We start from the raw sequence: 18,732 nt of genomic DNA on the forward strand, positions 1-18,732 counted from the left end.
ACACAGCTAGGCAATTATTAAGTGTCTGAGACCAAATTTGAACTTAGGTACTCCTGACTCCAGGGCTGGTGCTCTATCCACTGCGCCACCTAGCTGCCCCACAAACTTGTTTCTTAATTTGTAAAATAGACATAATAATATCAGTAGTCTCTTAACCTATCAGAATCTTAGGGAACTCTCTAATACTTAACTACAAACTTATGGAGGGTTGACATGTGCCTCATAGAACGAGTTCTAAAATCCATCAGACTTCATATATATACATATATATATATTCTTTTTCTAAAAAAATTATTTATTTTGAATTTTGCAATTTTTCCTCTAATCATCTTGCTTTCCTCTCCCCACCTCCCACAGAAGGTAGTCTGTTAGTCTTCACATTGTTTCTATGCTATACATTGGTATATGTTGAATGTTATGAGAGAGAAATCATATTCTTAACAAAAAAATAAAGTATAAGTGATAGAAATATTTCATAATAAGATAATGTTGTTGTTTTTTTTTAATTAAAGGTAATAGTCTTTGGTATTTGTTCAAACTCCACAATTGGATACAGATGGTATTCTCCATGGCAGGTACTCCAAAACTGTGCCTGATTGTTGCACTGATAGAATGAGTAAGTCCATTAAGGTTGATCATCACCCCATGTTGCTCTTAGGGTGTACAATGTTCTTGTTCTGCTCATCTTGCCATCAGTTCATGCAAATCCTTCCAAGCTTTCCTTAATTCCCATCTCTCCTGGTTTCTAATAGAACAATAGTGTTACATCATATACATATACCACAGTTTATTTAGCCATTCGCCAATTGATGGACATTCACTTAATTTCCAATTCTTTGCCACCACAAACAGGGCTGCTATGAATATTTTTGTATGAGTGATGTTTTTACCATTTTTCATGATCTCTTCAGTGTACAGAAGTGTATAGAAGTGGTATTGCTCAATCAAAAGGTATGCACATTTTTGTTTCCCTTTGGGTATAATTCCAAATTGCTCTCCAGAAAGGTTGGATGAGTACAGCCCCACCAACAATGTATTCGTGTCCCAGATTTCCCACATCCCTTCCAATATTGATCATTGTCCTTTCTGGTCATATTGGCCAGTCTGAGAGGTGTGAGGTGATACCATGAGAGATGATTTAATTTCCATTTCTCTAACAAGTAGTGGTTTAGAGCAATTTTTCATATGACAATGGATTGCTTTGATTTCCTCATCTGTATATTGCATTTGCATATCCTTTGACCACTTGTCAACTGGAGAATGGTTTATTTGTTTTTTAATTTGACTCAGTTCTTTGTATACTTTAGAAATGTGTCATTTGTCAGAAATACTAGTTGTAAAAATTGTTTCCCAATTTACTACATTTCTTTTCTTCTTATTTACAGTGGTTTTGCCTGTGCAATAGCTTTTTAATTTATTGTAATCTAAGTTATCTAGTTTGTTTTTAATGATGTTCTCCATCTCTTCCTTGGTCATAAAAGACTTTATATATTCTTTGTTTTTAGGTTTTTTGCAAGGGAAATGGGGTTAAGTGGCTTACCCAAGGCCACACAGGTAATTATTAAGTATCTGAGGCCAGATTTGAATCCAGGTACTCCTGACTCCAAGGCTGGTGCTTTATCCACTAGGCCACCTAGCCACCCCGACTTTATATATTCTTAAAAAGAAATAAAACTTTTAGAGTTATGTCATCAGCATACCTGTTTCTCAATACAAAGGAAAATAGGAGGAGTCCATTGTATCAGGCCCACCAGGGGGAAAATAAACCAATAGCTTCACATCAATATTTATTCCAATAGAATCATTGGCACTGGCATTGACATACTTTCTTCCCATGAAAAAACTTGCTTTACTCGGTCTTCCTCTCTGCCATTGCTAATATTTATTTCTTTCCAATTTTTCAAACTTCCTGATAATTTCAAATATGCATAATATGCATATGTAATATGCATGTCCTAAGATTATGTTTTTCAAAGTCTGACATTTGTGCTGCAAGAGTAGAAATACATTCAACATCTTAACAGCTGACAACTTATTATTAAATGATCATAGAAGAGAACAAGGGAGGGAGTGTGATGCAACATACAGAATAAAAATGAGGTTATGCCATGTATCTGATCAGCTGTAAGGAATCTTTGTTCTTAAATGTCAACAGTTATTATAGTTTAGAAGATGAAATTCATTGGGTGAATGATTATGACTTCAATGATGTAGACATTTGATGATATTCTTGCTGCTAAAAGCAAAGCCAATAACTTCTTGGCATGAAAATGATAATATGATTCTTTAAAAGGTTATAAATACAAAAGGTGAGGTGCAATTCTGTAGCTGATTCATGTTAATAAAGATGAACTGGTTGATGAAGTAAAATGAGATAATGTGTGTCAAGTGCTGTGCAAACTTTAAAGCACTATATAAATGTCAGTTATTTCATTCTTCCCCTGTTTATGTCAGATGGAGCATACTTAGAAATGCTCCAAGGACAAGTAGCTATCCTGTGATTATACTTGTTGTTTTGAGTTCAGTAAACTATTATGCAGATGGATAAAATGATTGATTTTTTGTGACAGAAAGTATTAGGGTGCAGGTTCATCTTTTGTTGCTCAGCCAAAAGCACCTTCAAGGTAACTTAAAATGAGAATGATGGGAATGATAAAGGTTTCTTTCTCTCATCACAATTTCTGATATTAGCTTTCTTTTTAAAAAAGTTTTATTTATTTAAGGCAATGGGATTAAGTTACTTGCCCGAGATCACACAGTTAGGTAATTATTAAGCGTCTGAGGCTGGATTTGAGCTCAGGTCCTTCTGACTCCAGGGCCTATGCTCTATCTACTACATCACCTAGCTACCCCTGCTATTAGCTTTCAATATTTTGGAGAAAATTTTATTGCCTATGGTTTGGAGTATGGTAGTATTCATTTACAATGTACAACAATTTTTGTATGTTGATCGGGGTAATTATTGACAAAAATTTTATTTGAGATAATGGTTTGGTTAATCTATAATTTAATTTTCATGGATATTTTGAGGTTTCTTCTTGAAGTTTGCAAACTTGGCTATAAGAATTATGTAGTATCTGATATGTAATTCCAATAATTCATATTTTTGCATCTATTTGGCAGGTGTTAATTTTGGCAGCCTGAAGCAACATGTTGCACCATTTCTACCATTTTTATTGAAGCCTTTGTGAAGGAATCCAGACTCCTTACAATTGACCTTTCTGAAGTTTCTGGAAGCAATAATCTTATCCTAAATGCTAACATAAATATCTGCTATTCTATTAAAAAAAATTCTTGAATTAGGTCATTTGCTTGCCCTCTCTTTGTTTAAATCTGTTCTTCAGTCAAGTATGAATCTTCATGTTCCCATTCGGGATTTTGTTGACAAAGACACAGTGGTGGGGGTTTGTCATTTCCTTCTCCAGCTCATTTAATGATTGGGAAACAGAGGCAAACAGGTTTAAGTAACTTGTCCAGGGTAGCTAGAAAATGCCTAAAGTTGGATTTGAATGTAGGAAAATGAATCTTCCTGACTCCAGACCCAGTATTTTATTCACTGAACCATTTATCTACCTTGTCTCTAAAGCAGACATTTTGATTTTACAATATCTAAGACTCCACTGGTAAACCAATGATAACAACTTTTAATAAGTCGAGTGACAATGGACCTCTTAATAGTCTTTATTATTTCTCTGTCAGGTGATATCTGTTTGATAAGGAAATATTTCTATTTTTTTTACTATTTTATTTATCTTCCAACTACATGCAAAGATAGATTTCAAGAATCTTTTTTTACAAAGTTTTGAGTTTCACATTTTTCTCCTTCCCTTCCTTCCCTCTTTCCTGTGATAGAAAACAATCTAATCATAGTACATGAATTATTGTGATAAATATATATCCCTATTAATCATAATGTGAATGAAAAATCAAATAGAAAGAAGGTAAATAAACATTAGAGAGGAAAAAATAATGCATAAGACATCTTTTAAAAATTGAAGATAGTAAGCTTTGGTGTGCATTTAAACTTCACAGTTCTTTCTCTGGATATGGATAGTATTTTCCATCATATTGGAAGTCTTTTAGAATTGTATTTGATTATTTTACTGCTGAAATGAACAAGTCTATCATGGTTGATCATCGATAAGTGTTGCTATTCATATTTACAATGTTCTTCTGGTTCTGCTCACTTCATTCAGCCATCAGTTCATGCTAGTCTTTCCAGAATATTCTGAAGTCTCATCCCAAATAATTTCTTATAAAACAGCAGCATTCCATCACATTCATATACCACAATTTGTTCAGTCATTCCCCAATTGATGGGCATCCCCTCAATGTCCAATACTTTGCAAGTACAGATTTAGGAACATGAGGGTTTTTTACCCTTTGTTGTGATCTCTTCTGGATACAGATCTCATAGTAGATAAAAGGGTATACACAGTTTTATCACTGTTTGGACAAAATTCCAAAATGCTCTCAAGAAAAAATTGGATCAATTCACAACTCCACCAATAATGCATTAGAATCCCAGTTTTCTCATATCCCCTCAAACATTGATGAATATGTTATTTATAGTTATTTTGGTCAATCTGATAGATGGAAGTTAGAACCTCAGAGTTGTTTTAATTTTCATTTCTCCAATCAATAATGATTTAGAGCATTTTTATATGACATAACTTGAATTTCTTCATCTGAGAATTTCATATGTTTTGGCCATTTATTATTTGGAGAATGACTTGTATTATTATAAATTTGATCCAGTTCTCTTTATATTTTAGAAATGAAACCTTTATCAAACACTAGCTATAAAAATAGTTTCTCAACTTACTGCCTTCCTTTTAATCTTGGTGGCATTGATTTTATTTGTTATTTTTTAGGTTTTTTGCAAGGCAATGGGGTTAAGTGGCTTGCCCAGGGCCACACAGCTAGGTAATTATTAAGTGTCTGAGGCTGAATTTGAACTCAGGACCTCCTGACTCCAGGGCTGGTGCTCTAGCCACTGCACCACCTAGCTACCCTGATTTTATTTTATTAAAACTTTTCAATTTTTAAGTTATCAAAATTATCCATTTTACATTTTATAATGTAAACGGTCATAAACCATCCCCCTTTCCATAAATATAACAGATAAACTATTCTATATTTTTGAATTGCCTTATGGCATCACCTTTTATCTTTAATCCTGTACCCATTTTGACCTTATTTTGGTATTAGGTGTGAGATGTTAGTCTTTGCCTAGTTTCTGCCATATTATCTTTCAGTTTTCCCCAGAAGTTTTTATCAAGTAGTGAATTCTCATCCCAAAGCTAGAATCTATGGATTTATCAAACAGCAGAAGACCATAAGCATTTATTACTGCTTCTTTTGTACTTAATCTGCTTCACTGATCCACCACTCTATTTCTAAGCTAATACCAAACAGCTTTGATGACAGATGCTTTATAATTTAATTTTAGATCTGGTATGCTATGCCACATTCCTTTGCATTTTTTCAATAATTTCCTTGATATTCTTGACTTTTTGTTTCTCCATATGAATTTAGTTACTATTTTTTCTAACTCAATAAAGTAATTTAATTTAAGTAGAATTGACATGTTTATTAAATTAGCTCCACCTACCCATGAGCAATTGACATTTGCCATTTGTGTGGAAAGTATTTTTTGTTGTTATCATAAAGTTTCTGAGTTGGTCTTTGCAGATAGACTCCCAAATATTTAACTGCTTTAAATGGAATTTCTCTTTCTATCTCTTGCTGTTGTGTCTTTTTGAAAATATATAGAAATGCTGAGGATTTGTGTGCATTTATTTTATATCCTGCAACACTGCTAAAATTGTTCATTGTTTCAAGTAGTTTTTTAGGTGATTTTCTAGGATTCACTAAGAATACCATTATGTCATTTGCAAAGACTGAGAACTGTATTTTTAATTATCTACTTTTATTCTTTCAATTTCTTTTTCATCTCTTATTGCTGAAGCTAACATTTCTAATGCAATATTTAAAAAGTAGTGGTCATAATGGGCATCCTTGTTTACCCTGAACTTACTAGAATTCCTATTAAGCTTGAACCCATTATATATGATGCTTGTTGATAGTTTTAGATAGATCAAGCTTTCATCATAACCTGAAAAATATTCATTTACTATTTCTGTCTTTCTGCATTTGAGTTTTTTAATGCTCAACATATGATCAATTTTGTGTATTTGTTATGCATCAGAGAAAAAAAAGGGTGTGTTATTTTCTTTCCCAATTCAATTTTCTCCAGAAGGCTATCATTTGTAACATTTATTCACCTCATTCATTTCCTTCTTGTTTATTTTATGATTAGATTTACCTAATGCTGAGAGAGGGAGGTTAAAACCCCTAACAATATAGTTTTACTTTCTTTCTGTAACTCAATTGTCTTCTCCTCTAAGAATCTGGATGCAATACCACTTGGTACACACATGTTTAGTATTGAAATTATTTCATTGTCTAAGGTACCCTGTAGGAAGTTGTAATGTACTTCCTAACCCCCTTTAATGGGATCTATTTTTGCTTTTCTTTCGTCTGAGATAATGATTGCTACCTCTGCTTTTTTCACTCAGTTAAAGCATTCTTCTGCTCCAACCTTTTACCTTTCTTTTGTTTATCTCTGCACTTCAAATGTGTTTCTTATACATATTATACATAGCAATATGTACCTATTATATTATGCACAGAATTCTGTTTTTTAATCCACTCTGCCATCCACTTCTATTTTATGAAAGAATTAATCCCATTTACATTCACAGTTATAATTGATAAATCTTTATTACCCTTAATCCTATCTCCCCTCTGCATTTTTTCTTCCTTTCACCCTATCCCTCTTCACTAGTGTTTTGCTTCTGAATACAGCCTCCCTCAAAGTCTCCCTTCTATCAGCCACCCTCACTTTTCTTCCCATTTCTCCTTTTCCCCTTCTTCCTTCCTTCCCTCTGTTATTAGTTCTTGTGTCTCTTCCCCTCCTTTCCCCTTCTAATATTTGAAGGGTAAGATAAACTTTTAAACTCAATTGAGTGAACCAATTTCAATAAGAACAAGATTCAAGCTGTTCTCACCCCCCCCTTCTTTCCCTCTACTGTAATAGGTCATGTGGGCCTCTTCATGTCATAAAATTTATTCCCATTCTGACTCCCCATTCTTGCCCTCTCATTACAATTTCCCCTTTTGTTAATGTCTTAATTTTTTTTAATTCATCCCATCACAATCAATTTATGTCCCTACCTTTAGTGTGAGTATACTCACTCTAATAGTGATATCATTCTCAAGAGTTATAAGATCTTTCTCCCATGTAGGAATATAACAACTTTAAAGTAGTCTTTTTCCCCATTTACCTTTTCATGTATCTCTTTAATTTCCTGTTTGCAGATCAAATTTTCTGTTCTGTTCTGGTCTTTGCATCAAAAAAGTTTGAAAATTACCTATTTCATTAAATATCCATCTTTTTTCTTGAAATAGTATGCTTAGTTCTGCTGTGTAGTATATTTGTGGTTGTAAAACAAGCTCCCTTGCCCTCTGGAATATTATATTCTCAGCCCTTTGATCCATTAATGTTGATGCAGCTAATTCATTTGTAATCCTGACTGAAAAATCTTTGTATTTGAATTGTTTATTTTGACCATTTGTAGGAATTTCTCTTTGATCTAATACTTTGGGAATTTGACTATAATATTCCTTGGCATTTTCACTTTGGAGCCTCTTTCAAGAAGTGATTGGTGCATGCTTTCCATGATTATTTTGCCCTTTGCTTCCAGGATATCAGGGCAGTTTTTCTTGAGTATTTCCTGAAAAAAAGTGCTATCCAGGTTTTTTTTTTATCATATCTTTCATGTAGTCCAATAATCCTTAAATTATCTCTTCTGGATCTATTTCCCAGGTTAATTTATCAATAATGTATTTTATATTTTCTTCTATTTTTTTTCATTTTTTTATTTGTTTAACTAATTATTGGTATCTCATGGTCATTAATTTCCACTAGCTCAGGGGTAGCTAGGTGGCACAGTGGATAGAGCACTAACCCTGAATTCAGGAGGACCTGAGTTCAAATGTGGCCTCAGATACTTAATAATGACCTATCTATGTGACCTTGGGCAAGCCACTTAATTCCATTGCCTTGCAAAACAAACAAACAAAAATTTCCACTAGCTCCAGCCTATTCTTCAAGGAGTTATTTTCTTCAGTTGACTTTTGCATCTCCTTTTCCATTTGGTCAATTCTGTTTTTAAAGGAGCTCTTATTTTTTTTTTCTATTTGCCCAATTATATTTTTGAAGGAACTATTTTCTTTTTACATTTTCTCAATTGTATTTTTAAAGAAATTGTTTTCTTCTGTTACTTTTTTGTTCAAGATGTTATTTTTCTCTTGCATTTATTTTCCTGATTTTTTCACTTGATTTTTAAAATCCTTTTTGAGCTCTTCCTAGAAATCTTCTGGATTGGAGACCAATTTATATTCTCCTCCGAAGCTTCACATATAAAAAAAGCTTCTACCATCCTTTTCTGAGATAGCATGTTGCCCCTCCTTATCTTCAAGGTAACTTTTATTAGGCCCTCCTTCTCTCTGACCTTTCTTATCCATTTTGAGATTTGTTACTAAGGTTCTTGTGTTATGTTACAGACTTTAGATGTTGAGAACCCTAGAGGTTTACTTACTGCCTTAGGCCACTGATGTCAGGAATTCCAGAAGGTTGTTCACTGGGCCACAGGGGCTCTCTCTCCCAAGACTATCCTTGCTGGGGATGTCAGTCACCCACTCCTTGGACTGTTCTGAACAGAGGAAACACCTGGGACTCTCCACATTGAAGGCAAGCAACCCAGTAACTGGGGTGAGCCCTGCAGACTGGCAACACCAGAGACTTGCTATCTAGGTCAAGTGGGCTAAATGGGAGTCCAGATTAATGGAGTTAGAGATGTTACTGTCCTCCCAGGCAATTGACCCAGACCCCCCACAATTCCAAACTGTAAGAGCCTCCACCACAGATCTCTTCCACAGTCAAGGACCCCACCTCACCCCATTCATGTGCTGAGTTTTTGTTCTCTGCCTTGGGTATCCTCATGCTCCCCCCCAGTGCCAAACCTGTTCTTTTGTGGATTGCCAAAATCTGTTTAGAGGCATTAGAGGCTAACGTCATTAAAAAGAGAAACCTTTTTGTCATTCACTTGAGATCATCCACCATTTCTTTTTCCTATTTTGGTTAGGTAATAGAAATCTTTCTGTTGTTACCGAGTGTGGTGGGGCCACTGTTTTGATAATAATGTGCATGTTTTCTTTAGATACTTTTTATACATAGCTGGAAATTTTATTAAGTTAAATTTGCTAGTATTGTGAAGGTGACGATATCCCAGAATCTTTTCTTCTGATCATTGAACATTGGCTTCAGTATGCTAGTTTGTTTTATGACAAAGTCACATTTTACGTTTGATATATCTTGCTTCAAAAAAGTCTAACATATTTAAGTATTATATTCATACATTGAAAATGATGATGATGATCATAATGATGAATTTTAGGGGGGAAAGAGGTGACTCAAAATCTCAGAATTCATCTAAAAGATAGAAAAGGAAGGTCAAATACTGTGCTAGGCATTGGGTTTATAAGTAAAAGAATGAATTAACTTTTACTTGCAAAAAGCTTCTAATGGGAAAGTCAAGAACATATAAAAATTCATACAATGTCAACATAAATTTAATAAATACTTACATATACACAAATACCTAAATATAAAGGCATAGTTAGAGAGAAGACACTAACTATTGGTGAGGGAGATCAAGAAAATGTTCATCAAAACACAGTGTCTTAAAGGAAGAGATTTTAGGGGGATAACGGGCAAGGAAAGAGTGGTTTCAGGAGCAGAATGAATGTGGTTGGATAGAGAGTTCATCAACCAATTTAAAATTCTAACCAAACAAGATAAGTTATATCCTAGATACTTAAAGAATTGACATATGACTCTGATTCAATGTCAAGCAGCTCTGAAATTAACCCTTTAGGGGAATTAGAGAATGTAGATAAGGTCATAATTTTTCAAAGGAGGAAGGAAAAAAAAAAGAAATGAATCTGAAAACCATAGGCCAGAGTATATAAACTATAGACCAGTGAGTATTATTTCAATTCCTGACAAAAATTCTAAATTGTATTGTTAAATGAATGAGACTTGGAGTCAGTTATTTCTAACTTCAAATTAAATTTCAACTTATTAGCTATAAAATCCTAAACAACTCACTTAACCATTTCCCTCAGTTTCTTCAATAGTAAAAATAGGAATAATAATAGCACCTACCTCAGATGTTTGTGAGGATTAAATGAAAATTAAAGCATTTGTACAGTGCCTGATATAAGTACCATAGAAATTTAGTTATTAAATATTAGCATCATTTTATTAAGAACAGGTCAAACCAATATAAGTTCATTTTCTTTTTTGATAGGGTCACTAGATTGGTAGATTGAAAGAATACTTAAAATATAATTTCTCCTTTGTCATGAAAGCATTTGAAAAAAAGCTTTCAAACTGTGCAGACAAAAGAGGAGTATTTGGATATATAGTTATATTTAGGATATATATATATATATATATATATATATATATATATATATATAGCCTAAAACATATAAGGTAAGAAATGACTGAGTGATTGAACTCAAAGAGCACTAAAAAAGTTGAATGAAGTTTTTTAATTGAGTATCCCAGATATCTGTCACTTTTTAATATTTAATTCTTCATCAATTATTTTGATCACACATAGAAGGCTTGCTTACCAAAATTTGCAAATCATAAAAATCTAATACAGATAGATAATTAACAAATTAGGTAACAGAGTCAAGTTCATCTTCACTTGCTAGAATAATGGACTGAATCTCATAAGATAAAATTTCATAGGAATAATTGTGAAGACCTATAATTGGATTCTAAAAATTAATTTTCCAAGTGTACCATTGGAAGGGATGGTGGGAAGAGGGAGAAATAAAATATGGATAGAAAATATTTCCTCTGAAAAACAACATAGGCTTTCAAGTAGGCTGCATTCTTAATATTAGCCAACATTGCCTCATGCATGATGAAATAGTTGATATGTCTAAGCTTTCCAAAATTATAGAAAGGGAAATCTCATTGTATTTTGCTCTGGACAGCCTGCAGTTGGAATACTGTATTCTTCAGGACATTGACAAACTGAAGGAGATCCACAGATGGTAGCCAGAATACAGATGGCACCATAAAAGGATCAGTTGAAGGGACTGAGGATTTTTAACCTAGAAGTGATAAAAAAAATTCTGCTTTCAAATAGATAGAGTTTTGGTATTGAAAAGGGATTAACCTAGTTCTGCTTGGTTCCAGAGCAGAACTTGTAAGGAAAAAAAATTCCTAGCAATTAGTTGCTTTTACAACTTTCTTTGTAGCTCATCACAATATCCACCACATAGTAGTCACTTAAATATTTATTCAACAGTTGAAAATGTCTACTTGTTGAGAGTGTTGTGAAGGAAAATAGTATAAAAATATAGTTTACACTAGATAGCCTCTGAGATCCCTATCAATTTTGAGGTACTATGATTTGGGACATCACATTCTATGAACTCATTTCCCCTCTAATGAATATGTTCATGTTTTCCTGAAAGAATCAGCTCCCATGGGAAATGTTCATACCTGTGACAGAAAGGACACAGGTGACATTTGTAGAAGGCAACATCTTGGTAAATTCACAGTTCTATCTTGCCTCATAGATAAATATATCTTCTATGGAATGCATTCCTTAGTGTTGCTTTAAATTATTTCTCACTATCTCTTCAGACTTGATATATTCAGTTTTTAGGACAACAATTATAGAAGGCAAACTTAGGTTAATCTCATATCAGACTTTGAGCTTCTTGAAGAAAGGAACCATGTTATATTGATTTGTTTAATACAGCACAGTGCTTAGCAATGTTTCATGTAATTAGAACTCAAATATGTAATAACACAATGAATGAAATTACTTTTAATAGATATCATTTCTTTGAAATAGGAAATTTCAAAACTCATTCCACTTTCCATTTTCTTCTCACTCTGGTTTCATCTCTATTGAACAAGATCCATCACCATCACCTTACTCCTTGATTTTGGGCTTCTTTTATGGGTTGTCTTTCCTGATTAGATTGTGAATGCTTTGAGAGTAGGGACTGTCTTTGTTTTTATTAATTGTATTTCCAGTATTGGAGCAGCTAAGAAGTACAGTGAATGGAGTGCCATCACTAAAGTCAGGAAGACTTATCTTTCTGAGCTCAAACATGACCTCAGATACTTAGATTTGTTACCCTGGACTTAATCATTTTTTCCTCAGTTTCCTCATCTGTCAAATGACCTGGAGGAGGAAATGGCAAAACCCTTTAGTATCTTTGTAAAGAAAATTAAATGTTGTCACAAAGAGTAGAATGCAACTGAAATGACTGAATAACAAATTCATAGTGTTTAGCACAGTGCCTCCTCCATAGTATTCACTTAATAAATGTTGAATGAATTAGATTGAAATTTAGTTTCTAATTAAATAGTTCATGGCTTACATAATACTGAAGTACAAGGGATGTCTAGTCTAGTACTTGGCTTTGGTTATGATACTTTATGTACATTATTAGTTGCCCTCCCTCAATACTTTGGTGGCATCCTAAATGTACTAAATATTATGCTAATTAATTCACAAATTGTGCTTATATATATAAAATCATGTGTGATGCATTATGATGAAATATAAGGCATGATCTCTACATCAAAGGAGATAATACGACATGAAAGTCCAGAAAAGAAAAATAAGATATGAAAAAATTCTTGAAAAATTAATTTGTGATGTAGGAGCAGATATATGCACTAATTTGATTTGTGAGTGTAGTAGAATGAAATTATCACCACAGAATCTCTTATGTAGAAGAGATTTTATTTAAAGATCATTATTGATTAAAGACCTATAGCAAAGAGAAAAACTATTTCTTCCAAGGAGACCTATTTTATTTTTTAACAACTCTAGTTATTTGGGAATTATTTCTAATAACAAATCTGTCACCACATCTTCAATATCCACCTGTTTTCTTACTTTTATCTTCTGTACTCAGATAGAATAATCCCTATTTCATATGATAGCTTTCAAATACTTAAAGACAGAAATCATATTCCATTTCCACCTTCATCCCCAACTCCTCTTTTTTCCAACCTAAACTTTGCCAGTTTCTTCAACTAAATCCTGTGAACCAGAGTAGTCAAGAAAAGCTTCATGAAGTAGAAAAATCTTGAAATAATCCTTAAAAGAAGAGCAATAATTGTAGACTAGACATTCCATATAGGAGAAACACCATTACTCACAAACCACAAAAAATAGTGATTATTATGTTTTATTTGTAGTTAATGAAAAGATCATTTTGAAATAAAAATATGAATCAAACAGTCTGTATAGAATCATAATCTCAGGGAAATTTGAAAGGGAAGTTGCTTTTTTTGCAAACCTTACAACACAACTTTCCAAACACAATATAACCCCATTCTATAGTGAGTTATTTTTATATATTCCATAATACTGTAAATCAGTCTACCTTCTGAAGCATGATTCTGTTTTTTGTCCTTTGTTATTGAAGAAGATCAAAATTAAATCACTATGTTTGAGACAAAATACAGTGTGTTCAACTGTGGTTATCAGACTAATATGAGTTTGGGATGCTCTACTACTGGTCTGGCACAAATAGTCCATGTGAAAAACTGGGATATTTATTCTAAACCTACATGTGTTATGTTTCCTTTGAGGTGCTTCCTTCCTTATAGAGTGCAACACCCTCACTGATGAGGGCACACCATGCTGGGCAGTCCTGTGCCAGTGTCTCCCATGCTGTGCAATCAATTCTAATGTTCTTAAAAGAGGTCTTGAGGATGTCTCAATATTGCATTTTTCTGACCCCCTTGTGCTTGCCCTGTGAGTTCTCCCTAGAATAGTGTTTTTGGAAAATGTAATTCTGGCATTCTAACATGCCCAATCCATCATAGTAGCACTCTCTGCAGTAATAATGGAATGCTAGGCAGCTTAACTTGAGAAAGGACCTCAGTATCTGATATCTTCTCCTGCCAGGTGATCTTCAGAATCTTCCTAAGACAATTTAAATAAAATAGGCAATTTAAATAGATTCAGTTCCATGACATACCACTGGGAGATTGTCCAGGTTTCACAGCCATAAGGCAATGAGGAAAGCAAAATGGCTCTGGAGATCCTCAATTTAATTCTTCAACATGAAAAAAGGTTACAAGCTAAGATCAAAGTGGAGGGAGTATTGGTGCATGATCTTCTATTTGCAGATGATTGTGCTCAATGCACTCTTAAGCAGAGAAGCAACAAAGTATGGATTCACTCTCTGCTGCTAAAGATCATTTAGGTCTAAGAATTAACACCAAGAAAACATAGGTGCTCCATTATCCTGCACCACATCATCCATGTGTGGAACCTTTGATTTCAGCAAATGGAGAAATTTTGAGCAAATGTGTAAAAGCTCACTTACCTTGGCAGAGTCCTATCTGAGGACGTGCACACTGACAATGAGTTTGACACATGCATTGCCAGAGCTAGCTCAGTATTTGGGAAACCCTGAAAGAAAGTATGAGAGAGAAGAGGTAGTAGCCTATCTACCTTCTGAAGCACAGCAAGAGAACAAAAGCTAACTGTAGAATATTTGGCCTATGACCTCTCTGTCAGTCCTAAGCTTTCATGACCCCACTCTCTGACCAGTGTTATTTCTAGCATGGGTTTCTATCTTGCTGGCATTTGACCTATGATATGAGATGGTTTGGAAAATTATTGCCTGGATGCATAGAATGATCACTTACCTTATATCCTCAGGTTCTGGTCTTCTGTCTGAAATGTAAACATTATTTTAAAATGTTAGTTCAAGTTGTTAAAGTCATCATGGTTATAATTTCAAGTAATGAATGCCTAGTGTGCCTGATCTTTATTTTACAGTCAAGAACCTGTTTTGAAGAAACTAAGAATGGGTTCAGTGAACCTCTGAGAAAGCAGGAAATAAGCTCAATCCTAGCTTTGTATATTTTTGGAGATAGAAAAGGTAAGTGAGCCTTTAGTTTTAGGAATGGAAGGAAAACAGATTATTTGTTAATCTAAAAAAATTACCCAATGTTCTGAACTTCACACACAGATTTTTAGGTGAGTACCAATAACTCAGTCCTACATTTATACTCCATGTGATACAATTATTACTTCTACAAAAACCAAGAATTTTGTTACATAATTTGATTCATTCCCAATCAGCTAGTCTTTATATCTGAAATGGGGTGATCTAATGAAAAGAATATCAATAGACCCAAGGCCTAGGCACCCATTTCTTTAAATGCTATGTATAAAACTGAAGCCGGTGATTTTATTTTATTTTTTAAGAAAAAATTTATTTGTTTAGAGTTTTACAACTTTTCCCCCCATTCTTTGTTCCTTCCCCCCCCACCCCCTACAGAAGGCATTCTTTTACATTGGATCCACATCATACATTGATCTCAGTTTAATGTGATGACAGAGAAATCATATCCTTAAGTAAGAAAAATAATGTATGAGATAGTAAAATTACATAATAAGATAACATTTTTTTGCTAATTTGACAGTAATAGTCTTTGGTCTTTGTTCAAAGTCCATAATACTTTCTTTGGATACAGATGGTATTCTCCATTGTATATAGCCCAAAATTATCCCTTGTTGTGGCACTGAAGTGATGAGCAAGTCAATTAAGGTTGATCACCACCCCCATGTTGCTGTTATAGTATACAATGTTTTCCTGGCTCTGCTCATATCGCTTAGCATCAGTTCATGCAGATCCTTCCAGGTTTTCCTGAATTCCCATCCCTCCTGATTTCTAATAGAACAATAGTGTTCCATGACCTATATATACCACAGTTTGTTAAGCCATTTCCCCAATTCAAAGACATTCACTTAATTTCCAATTTTTTGCCACCACAAACAGGGCTGCTATAAATATTTTTGTACAAGTGATGATTTTACCATTTTTCATAATCTCTTCAGGTGGTACTTGGTCAAAGAGTATGCACATTTTTGTTGTCCTTTAGGCATAATTCCAAATTGCTCTCCAGAAAGGCTGGATGAGTTCACAGCTCCACCAATAATGTATTAGGGTCCAAGATTTCCTACATCCCTTCCAACATTGATTATTGTCCTTTCTGGTCATATTGGCCAGTCTGAGAGGTGTGAGGTGGTGTCTCAGAAATGTGAAGCAGGTAATTTTAAAGAAATCAATGAATCAAAAAGCATTTGTTAAATCATTATTTTCCAAGCACTATCCTAAGTAGTAAAAGTTACAAATTCTTAAAGTGAGACAGTCTCAACCTTCAAAGGACCGTATGTTTTAATAGGTAAAAATGATATGTAGAAGGGAGAGTGGCCAGGAATATGTTTTTTGTCAAGAAATTCATAGAGAGATAAAACAATTATTTTCCACATCGCTTTCAGGAACAATTATATACATTTGAAAGCTACAAGTGGAAAGAAAAGGTAGAAGGGGAAAATATATGTGTATATTGAGATAATCAATGAGCATAGAGGTGGATCTAAATCAAGATGTGGTAATCTCTCACCAATCAAAAGTCTACAGTCCCCCACCATGGAAGACAAAGTGTTTGATTAGTGGTGAAGGACTCTAGAACACACAAACAGAGCATGAAAATAATTGGGAAAGTTGACATATTGGATGTTTATATGTTTATGTTTAACATGTTTAACAAGTAGCTTTCTGGCAGAAAAAAATAACTTTTAAGCCTAATACATTGCTAATTTTGTTCTTTTGCTTTCTTAAACTTATAATAATCAAGCCCTCGTTTATAACATGTGACAATCCCAAGGTGTAGATACTCACAATGAAAATTTAACAATCATATTGTATCTAGCAGTGAGTGACCCCAGGTTACCTTTGATTGGGAGTCATATTTCCTTCTTTCATTTGGCCTTTCAAAACCCGTTTCCATACATGTAAAGTGGTTTTGAGAACACTTTGACTACCTCATAAGGCCTTTGTGATAAATACCCTTTTTAAAATTTTAAGTACTACATAAAGGCAAACTCAGTTTATCATCAATATCTTTCCCTTAACAAAGCATTCAATCTTCCTTGACAATTGCTATTTGTTTGTTATCCCATAAATTCCTTTTGCTTCCTTATTTATGTTAGTTTATTGTTTTTGTTGTTTATTCAAATTAGTTCAGTTTTAATGGTATTGTTTCTAGATATGGATATGACTGAAAACTATGTATTATCTAGTAGCTGAGAGATTTCAGTTTTTCTTTTACAATGTTAACTCTAGTAATGTAAGACTCAGAATTATTGGATTATTATCACAGAGTTAAATAGGCTTCCTTTCAAAGATTTTAGTATTTTTTTTTCTCCACAGGAAAAAAAAATCCATAGTTTTACTAGGTTGCATTGCAAAGGACCACCTCAAAACTTTCTAAAAGGCCTGGATGCTAGTAATAATATGAAGGTTCATTTGGCATAAGATCATTGTTTTTTCTTCTGTAAACTCAGGAACCTAAAACAATACCTTGCATATAATAGGCATTTAATGGATGCTAATTGAGTTATATAAGTGATATCTTATGATTTGCTATCTGATAAGCAATATAGATATGATGTAGTGGAAATTAATCAATCTTTATTTAAGTTCCCTATTATTTTCCAGGAACTATCTTAGGTACTAGGTATATGAAGAAAACAATAAAACAGTTTTTGCCTCAAGAAGCTTACATTCTATTAGGTTATGTAATATGTCCCCAAATAAGTAAATACAAATTATATACAAAAGAAAGGCATGATAATTTGGAAGAATCAGGAAAAACTTCAGGCAGAGCTGGATTTACAGAAAATTACAGATTCTAAGACAAAGAGATGAAGAGCATTGCATTCCAGGCATGAAGATCTATTAAAGAAAGACACAGGGATGTGAAATGAATTCTCATGGAAGGAACAGCAAGAGACCAGATGGACTACAAAGTAGAGTGAGAGAATAGAATGTACAGGAAGAGATGGGAAAGGGAGAGGAAGTGAAGAAAACTCAAGTCTTCCAGGGTCCATGTACTAAGGCTCTAGCCACTGTCCCACCTACCTGCATGAAAGGGAATAATGTTTAATAAGTCTGAAAAGGTAGCTTGGAGTCAGACTGTGAAGGCCTTTAAAACCAAGAAGTAGTTTATATTGAATGCAGTGAAGATAGTGAATCACTGACCTTAATAGGGAGCAGGATAATAAACTCTGTTTTTAGAATATCTCTTTGTCAGCTGAATAATAAATGGTGAATTGAAGAGTGGAGAGAGGGGTTTGAGAGGCAGGTCTACCAACTGGGTATTATTGCAAGTATCCAGATTAAGAGTGCCAAAAATATGGAATAAGGTAATGATGACTTCGTGATTGGAGGAGGGGGGAAAAGAGATGTTGTGCAGTTAGAATTGATAATCCTTTATATCTGAATTGGATACACTGAGTGAGGAAGGATAAGGAGGTAAGAATGAAAAGGTTGTTAAACAAAGTGACTAGAAGGATGTGGTACCATACCCAGAAAAAGAGAATTTTAGAAGGGTGAGAATAGTCATATCTTGGATGAAAACTCCACTACTTACACTGAGTGAGTATTGTGTATTTCCTCATCAGTAAAAAGAAGGATTTGAACTAAATAACCTCTAAGGTCCCTTCCAACTCTTGATCTGTGACT

The sequence above is a fragment of the Macrotis lagotis genome, chromosome 5 (genome assembly GCF_037893015.1).
Source record: "Macrotis lagotis isolate mMagLag1 chromosome 5, bilby.v1.9.chrom.fasta, whole genome shotgun sequence".
In the NCBI taxonomy this organism is placed as follows: domain Eukaryota; kingdom Metazoa; phylum Chordata; class Mammalia; order Peramelemorphia; family Peramelidae; genus Macrotis; species Macrotis lagotis.